This window comes from Ornithodoros turicata, chromosome 2 (genome assembly GCF_037126465.1).
Source record: "Ornithodoros turicata isolate Travis chromosome 2, ASM3712646v1, whole genome shotgun sequence".
Lineage (NCBI taxonomy): Eukaryota > Metazoa > Arthropoda > Arachnida > Ixodida > Argasidae > Ornithodoros > Ornithodoros turicata.
The window spans coordinates 136,196,784-136,205,990 of record NC_088202.1 but is presented as its reverse complement, the minus strand read 5'-3'; the positions used below and the strand labels follow the sequence as shown (position 1 = coordinate 136,205,990).

Genomic DNA, 9,207 nt, shown 5'->3' with positions numbered 1-9,207 from the left:
CTCGCGAAAGTTACAGATGGGACAAAAAAAGGCCCCTCTTACCTCGACCACATCCGCAAAAGAGTGTCCTACGTCTTTCTAAAAAGCCACGTGCAGAACGTCAACACGTTACTTCAAAGCCCAGACAACGACCGTGCTCACCCTGGTGCCACAGACGAGGAAAAAACATTGCTAAGAAAATGCCACGCGAAAAACCCAAACTGTCCTCAACTTACCCCCGCCTTCAAGTAGCCCCACTTTAGCCTACACCTTGAAACTACCAAAAAACGGCGCAAGAGCAACGCACGAGAGAAACAACAACACGACGCCGAACTTCCAACAGTGTAATGAAAAAGAACAAGAAAAATAACACACAGCGTGTAAGCCAGCGCCCCGGTGTGGCTTTCAATCAGAGCTATAGGTCAGCATCCTATTAGTTGTAGGTACCGTATCTCTTCCGTACTTATCAAAATCCATGTTGGCAATATGATAAGATTCTAAAATTTCCCTCTATGTGAGCTCCTGAAAGGTACACTCTTAAAAATGAACTTCACCGCATAGCACGCTCCTAGCCAACCATTATCTCGAATGATTTCGTTATCTGCCCTGATTCGTTGAAAACAGGGGGCGTACGCCTTTTCTGTGACAATTATGAACAGCATAAGTGTCACAGAAATGGCGTACGCCCCCCGTTTTCAACAAATCAGGGCAGATAACGATATCATTCGAGATAATGGTTGGCTAGGAGCGTGCTATGCGGTGAAGTTCATTTTTAAGAGTGTACCTGAACACCCGGCTAAGAGAGCATGTGGCTTCGCTCAAATGCAAACCCTCGGAGTTCCCTCCCGGCAATTAATAACCTTTCTGCAAACGTATCACAAGTATTTTAAAAACAAATTTGCAGACCGTCACGGAAAGTGTTGCGACGTTTAGCGGCAACGTCAAACGTTGCGTCAGCATCAGTTAAAGTCACTAACAGCTGCCGCTGAAAAACGCAACCCCTTCCGTGAAAAGTAACTGAATAAAGCTAATGTGGGCTTCAAATAAAGAATCCGAAATTATTTTGCGAACCGATTTTGATTTTATTTGGAGAACGAGAGATGCCACATTGCGCATTTCTTGCTTTTAGCAAGCATTTTGATGTTTATATCAATTAAATTGCGACTAAAGTTAAATGGTTGCTTTAAGTCGAACAACATATATAATTGGAATTGGAAGTTTTATTATCATCTGTGAAATCATTTGTATAATAATAGCAATAATAATAATAATAATAATAATAATAATAATAGTAATAACAATAATAATAATAAAATACTTTATTCAGAAAAATAGTAAAGGAAAGATGCACGGGGCTGCCCAAGCCCGTGGGCTTGGATTGGATTGGATTGGAAAAAGAAAGAAAAATATGGAGAGGTTAGTCCTGACCCAGTCAGAACTGGCTACTCCAAAACGCGTTTGCCGGGGAGCTTGTTTCACAGGAACCCGGTGTCAGCAACAAAAGTGTCTACACTCACCGAGCTAGCCATATAACAGAGCTACAATAAACAGAGTATACAAAAATACAGTAGAAACTAAACAAAACGTTAAGGTGAATCTTATTGCTTAAAGTAATAAAACTCTGAACTGAACAAGTTAATACAATACTATTTCTGCGGTTCACAGGTACGGATAATGTCTGAAGCGTTATAAAATCTGTGTCTTCAGGAACGTTTAGCTGCTTTTGCGAGTGAGTTTCGCCAATATCGGCGGCAATTTCGTTAAATAATAATAATAATAATATTATTATTATTATTATTATTGTTATTGTTATTATTATTCAATTTTGTTCTCAGTTCTCAACATATCATACAGTGCCATGGCCCGCCAAAGCGGAACGGCTTGTGGGCTGAGCCCGGCAATAAGACCGAGAACGCTACAAGAATAAAACAACAACTAACAATAAGAAACAACTTCAAGTGTATAAGAAACTACATTTTAAGCACCTTATACACCGCAGCACAGCCTGTATATAACCGGCAACAAGCTGTACACGAACGCACCGAAACAGCAAAACTGGCATTCAACAAAATACCAAGAAACCTGCGTTATGCGTGAAACCAACATGTATGTACTCTCCCGTGCGCAGTTACAGTTATGTCCTTTTGTATTGCCTGATGGCGATGTAGGGAAATAATAAATAAAAATAAACCATCCGGCGTTAAGACAACGCACTGTAACGAACTTTCACAACAGCAACGACATGAATGGAGAAAACCCCGACTAGAAAATATTGCGATACTCTTGCGTTATGTCTCCGCGTATAGGACGTGACACCAGATTTTATCTCTGCGTAAATTCCACACCTGATGCGCAATACGATGTCTGTGATAGCCACGTACCGTCTCTCCGGCGACGGGGCGCGTCCCCGTAAACTGCGCTCTCTCACACAGGAAGTATGCAAACAATAAAATCTCCCGGCGGTTGCGAGCGGACATACCACCGGCGCTTATGCGAGCTCTTACTTATACCTTGGCGCCGATAAGGAGCGCCAGGATTTACCCACATTATTCCCAATGGGCTTCCAGGACGTCCAACAACGAGATAAGCAGCATTTTCTGCGCATTCTGCGAGGGATCACACCCGCCAGGTTCCATTAGTGATGGACGGCTTCTCGTGCCCAAAAGGTAAGATGCGTGCATATCTCAAATTTCTGAAACAAACTGCGCGTCTTCAGGAAACGATGCAAGGCTGCTATGCAAAGGTAACAGAGCCGTGGGAGGGCGTGTATTAACTTTTTTTGTGTGGGAAAGGGAATAATGATGATGTTTATGAAAATGAGACGTTAGCTAGTAATAGATGATATGCCATAAGGGCAAGCATGCTTTGAAGGAACACTGTCTTTCCGGCTTTGACAATTTTACGTCTGTGTCTTCTGCATCTGTTTTCAGTTGTTTGTGTGTCTTCTCGGCGTTTTTCGTTTCCCCAGACGCAGGCGGGTTTCACACTATGATGTTAGTAAGAAGTTGTAGAGAAATTTATTAGACATCAAGACACGCTAGCATAGACTAGTTAGTAGTAGTAGCTAGTAGCAGTTAGTATATAAGTTAGCGAGGAGAGATGTACAACAAGAAAATAAATAAATGCGCAGGTCGCTGGCATGATGAGCACTAGCTATATACACTGCTACTCCAAGACTGAACCTCCGGAGTACCTGTAGCTACTGTTTTGTGCACACTGTGTTTGGAGGAAACGGAATACTTTTCGGTTTCGACAGGTGCGAACTCTATAATGCTCAAGATCATGGCTCTCTCGAGGCGAAATTCCAGAAATCATGAAATATATAAACGCGCCACCCTGCTTCGAGTAACGAGAAATCCGTTGAGAATGGAATTCGCGATCCGTACCTAACAAAAATGCCTGAGTGAGATTACGAAACAAGAAACCGTTTTCCCTCTCGATCTTCAATTACGTATCTTCGGTGAAACAAATGGCGCCTTAAAAAGAACACGACCAATAGGAAGAGACAAAGAAAAGGAACGACGCGCGGTGACCAGGGAATAACGAAGGGACGTTTGATATTTTCAGGAAAGAAAACAGCGTGGGTGTTTATATGCGCTCTAAAATCGCCGAGCAGAGAAGACAGACCGTGTAAATCATCGTTACGACCCGCAGAGGAGATTCTTTTGTCTTTATTACAAGCCTTTCGGCGTCGCGCAACAGTAAATGCTGACGCGTCGAAGTAAGTAACGAAGAAAGATGCGTCGTGGGCTCTACGTATGCTTCAAGCTGTGATGGGATCTTGTGTCGACGAAGCCTCTGCAGCGCGAATGCAGGGCTCGGTGTTGGTATACGGCAGATAACCAGGGTGCCTCTTATACTGATAAGAGGTATGGGATGTCCAGTGAAAAAGGCGTACAAAATTTTGTTTCGCTTCCGGTTAGCCTATGGTTAGGGCCTGACTTTTTAGGGTTAAACCCGTATCCGCCCGATATTTACCCCCCGAACGAAATCTGTAAAATTCGGGTTTAACCCGAATCTACCCGAAAACATCGGGGTCGCGTGGCACACTCGTAAGCGTGCATTAAAATAAAGTTTGATAACATTGCTAAACATTAGTTCCATGATAAGACAAACTTTTATTAAACAAAAAAAAAATCACCCGAATTTCTGACGACAGAATATGCCGTAACGGGATTTAACCCGAATACACCCGAATTTTCAAATGAAAAATATCACCCGATATTTACCCCCCGAATTTGGCCAAAAATAAAACCCGAAAAAGTCAGGCCCTCCCTATGGTGTGGTACAGAGGGGGCTTTCCACACTCGGTTCAGTTGATTTTGCGAAAATGGCGATTGGAATAATTCAGCGTACCGTACCGCAAGTCCTCCGAGGTTGATGTTTGATTGTGCACAAAAATGCCTTTCACATGAGAACATGTTGGTATGAACCGTAACATATGAGCTATAAAGTGAGCCTAAAATGGGATAAACTCCGGTTCGATGCATGTATTCAGCAGAATTTCGTGTTAACCACAAACACTTCGGATAAAATTTAATTTCTTCATTAAAATGTCTGATTTCAAGGTAAAATGTTCACGCATGTTACGGACAGGGACGCGTAGCAGCAACTTGGTCTAGTGGAACTTGTGAAGATTTACAATCATTTATGTGCAGGGTGTTTTGTTTTTATCTGCTAAATTGGCAGATCCGCCCCTCAGACAACAGGAATTTTTCTGGAAGTGTTGACGAGAAAAAACACGTTTTGTTTGTTTTCAGGAGGAACATAAGGATTGTGAGTGACATCTGGGTAGGTGTCCCTTGAAAGAGAGCAATCCGTGGACAGTGCGTACGAGAATCATCCAAACTGTCATGGAGTCGCTCTCTTTAAAGTGGTGCCGGATTACGACGCTGGAGCAGTTTGAAAGTCGCGCGACCTGGTACAACGGATGTCTATTGACATTGAAGGCCATGGTTCTACTACAGACGTCGCCCGCAGGTAAGGCCTCTTCCAGAAATGCCGTAGAATCTTTTACCCCTGTCCAGTGGTGTAGCCCTCCCGTCCCACCCCCCACCCGCCGTCCGAAGTAAAATATAAAGGTTAGGAGTTTGATTTAATTAATGTGCGTATGGAAATGAGCCGCTCGCTGCTCTGTTCTTGGCTGATGTCTCAGGGATATTCACTGAAAATGAAGCTTTCCGATAGCTCTACCTGTTCACAAATTATTCAGCCGGGGATCCTTCGTGAAACACTCGGTATACCTTATGTCCCTTACATCGGAAGAGTGGAACCGCCTTCCAGGTAACATCACTCACATATATGACCATTCAAAGTTCAATGCTGCACTAATTACTTTACTAGAGTGTTCTAATTGATTGTGATATTTATGGTGTACTGCATAGCAATGTTACTTTTTGTTATTTATGTTGTTCATTGTGACTTATGTGACTTATTTTAGTGTTATTCATCTAATTGCTTTTGTATTTTCTGTACTGTTGTGCTTATTCTGACCTGTATTTATTATCTTTGTATATTGTGTTTGTGTGTAATAACCCACTCCCCTCTGTAATGCCTTCGGGCCTTGAGGAGTAAATAAATAAATAAATAAATAAATAAATATCTTCGGCGCCCTGGTTTGGCCCCGGTGTCTTAATCATCGTGTCTTAAGCATCGACAGCTCGGTGCAAACGAATGAGATTCGGTGCGAATGTCAACTTTTCTGGCATTTAGTGCGAACAACAATCGATGATGACGATGAGATGGGCTGTTATCGGGGTCGGTACGAATGTCATTCACTGGGAATTACTTTGCAGTGTGACAGAGGCCTGCTCTGTTCTACGTTGAAGAAGTTCATAACGACACAAAAATCATCAAACGTCATCATATAAGGAAACACGCAGGATTATACACGAACAGTGTACGGCTTCTTTCATCTAAGGAAGACTGGTATAATTTTGATGTGCCCTGCCGAGGACACCAGCGACTTGGTGGCAGGGTACAAGTTGCTTCGACACGCCGTCATCAGCGAGGGACGTTATATACTGGTGTGCAGTCTGCTGAGCTTCCGGAACCCTCAGGTGCAAAACTAATACACTCACAGTACTCTGTTCACGTAACTTTAAAGTAAATCGTTATTTTTACAGCGACTGTAGGCATAGTCAGCAAAGGACGCATACCAATCCCTATTCCCCTCACTCTAAAAACGAAGCTTCACCGCATAGCCCCTCCTAGCCAATCATCATCCCGAGTGACGAAGTTCCCTTCCTTGATTTGGTGAAAACGGAAGGTAGTACGCCATTTTTGTGGCAATTATCCACTCATCATCATCAAATGGTACGGGGAATGGTGTTCCAGCTACCTCAATGTTATATTTAGTACATCTCTCAAATTTGCAGCTATACCTATAGAGCACGAAAATGCGCTCTGGTAATCCCTGTACATAAATCAGGCTGTGCGATGACGCCCAATAACTATGGGGCTTACTCTCCATCATCAGCAAAATTTCAGAGCACTATGTTTGTGATCAAATATCTAAATCTCTTGAGCAAGGCGGTTTGTTTTGTCAACGGCAACACGGGTTTCGTCGTGTCTGGTCTACCATAGCTCAACTGATCGAGACTGTACAAATATTCTCAGATACACTAAATGTAGGAGGTCACACCGTTGTACTGTTTCTCGATATTTCGAAGGCATTTCACCACGTACGTCATCCGAAGCTACTAAAGAAACTTCATGAAATTCTCCCTAATGTGAACCTGATTAAATGGCAATGAAAAAAAAAAATGTCTAAGAAGCAAGCGAGCTGGTGAAGATGATGCATAATGTAAAAACTTCGAGACTAGGGAACACGACGGACCAGACACAAACTCGATGTCTCAAGACGAGACTTCGTGTTTGTGTCTGTCCCTTCGTGTTCCCTAGTCTCCAGGTTTTTTCATTATGCATGATTACGGTAAATGGATTGAGCTCTACCTTCGTGATAGATCACACTACGTTTCAGTCCAGAATTACCTCTGCACCGTTCTTCTGGTTACCTCTGGCGATCCACAGAGTTCAGTGCTTGTGCCCTTCTTTACTTTTAAATATTGAACAACGATCTTCCAATTTTCTTTATCCGTCCCCTGCCGTCTTTATGCCGACGACTGCATGCTATTTCATGAAAGTAGAAGTAGTTCTGACCTCGAAATGTTGAACTGTTCGCTGATGCACGTACATAGTTGGACTAAAGATTGGCAGATGCAACTAAACATTAGTAAATTACCTATCAGGCTATAACGTATAACTATAGGGTTCCGCGTTTTCTATGTTTATTTTTGGGCGGATTCTGCGTATGTTTTTCGATGTTTATTGATTTTTGCGAAACTGGAGTTTTTCGATGCTTTTCCTTGCGTGTACATGGTTTACTCGTCAGTTATCGGCGAATAGCAATTACAATGTAGTTTCAGCGTTGAGCGCGTCTACGTGGAAAGTGGAGGTGTATGTACTGTCGTAACCTCCCCACTAAACATCTAAAGGCCGGTGACCGAGATTCTTCTTGACGTCACGTCCCTAAAAGGATCACAAACGCAGTGGGGCACCTACAATTGCAGAAGACTTACTGTCAACTTACCTGTCATTGTTCCTGGAATTCGAATCTGTATTCGATGTTTTTCGATTAAAACCGAACGCGGGAAAATTTACCCGGTGTATGTTTTTCGATTAAAACCGAAAACGCAGAACCCTACCTATAACCTTACCTATAACCCTACCTATAACCTTACCTATAATCTTACCTATAACCTTGAGGAGAAATCTACAAAACTACACATATACAAGGGACGGGTGCTCATTCGCCACTGTTTCTGAAGCTAAATATTTGATTCCAATAGTTACGTCTGACGAAAAATGGAACAAACATATATAACTTATTGTTCGTAGGGCCTCTAAAGTTCACGCATCCCCAGTGGGGATGCGTGAACTTTCGCACAGCACAGTATGGCAGATATCGATATACCGTTTCGGCAATTGAAATGCTAGATGGAAGCTGCGTATCATTCCCCATGATTATCAAGTCTTCACTTCCCTTAGGTTGAGGTGCAGTTTAGAAGTTTCAGTAATGCTAGAACCACCTTGTTCGCCCTGGGATTCTCTGCTCATCTTTGGCTTTTTTTTTTTCTTTTTCAGTGTGGAGTAGAATTCTGCGTTACTGCCCTGCAAATTCCCCGGGGGTATCACCGTCTGAGAAGAGATTGCCATGGAAACACAATTTGACCCGAGTTTAGAGTTCGGGGCCACGACAGAGAAAAAGTCTCGAATCCTCTTGGATCAGTAAAATGTAGCGCACATAAAATTGAAAAAAGAAGAACCTAAAGGAGATAGAGATAGCAAGAAGGAACGTAACAGGACCCGGAAAGAAATTCAGTTAAGTGCAAAACATTACGTAGCCGTTTCTCCGCGGCGGTGTTTACTTTGAAGGACAGAAACGGGACGTACAACCTTTTTCGTTACTTCCTCTGTGTGTGTGTGTGTGTGTGTGTGTTGACCCTTGCAGATGCCGCTCACTGCGGTGACCTGGAAGATCTAGAGCACATTCTTCTTCATTGCCCACACTACCACGCCTCACGAACCTTTCCTGGTCTCTCAATCAGCAGGATTTGCGACCCCCCCCCCCCCTTTGCTATATGTCAAGATTGCTTGGTCCGTGACCAAATCCAGCCCACCAGAACTCTGCCTTCAAAGTTCTTCTGACCTTTTCGGATACCGTAGGACTTCGGTTCTCACTGTGAGGTGACTCTTGAGTTGTTGTTGTTGACTAGATATATTACTGGTTCAATTCCACGCCTATGGCGTTTGATCCTCCTAATTCGTGCCGTTTATTGTATTGATTTCTTTGTCCCAGTTTGTGTGGCATTACGTTTGTACAAGCTGTAAAATAAAACATTTGAACTGAACTGAACTGAACTCATTATTCCATTTCCCACATTACCACCAGTAATGGGGCAGAGAATCGCCCCTGGCGATGAAACTCCCCACTCAACACCATCAAATAAAGGTGTTGTTGCTGCACAAAATCGCAAAAAAAAAAAAACAGAAAAAAACGTGAAGAAGACTAAGTACTCTGTGCTAATGAAACCTAGTAAATATTATTAGCTCCGCTCCGATACCAATACAGGAATATTATTAGCAGGCGTGTTTCCCCGCCGCCGCCAGCATTTTGCATTTTACCTAATTAGGTAATTAAATAAGGCTAATTAGCTAACTTTGAAA

General features: G+C 42.8%; 1 long non-coding RNA gene across 4 annotated transcripts; it reads left to right on the top strand.

Annotated features, from left to right (window-relative positions):
- The first annotated feature begins 2,550 nt into the window (after nucleotides 1-2,550).
- On the top strand, nucleotides 2,551-8,896 carry LOC135384122 (uncharacterized). 4 transcript variants are annotated; one of them, XR_010420266.1, is made up of 4 exons: nucleotides 2,554-2,645; nucleotides 4,740-4,959; nucleotides 5,775-6,038; nucleotides 6,105-8,896. It is a non-coding gene; the product is annotated as an uncharacterized LOC135384122 (long non-coding RNA). The 4 variants fall into 4 exon arrangements; XR_010420265.1 differs by having other exon boundaries at nucleotides 5,775-6,247; nucleotides 8,125-8,896; XR_010420264.1 differs by having other exon boundaries at nucleotides 2,555-2,645; nucleotides 8,125-8,896.
- Nucleotides 8,897-9,207: the final 311 nt, after the last annotated feature.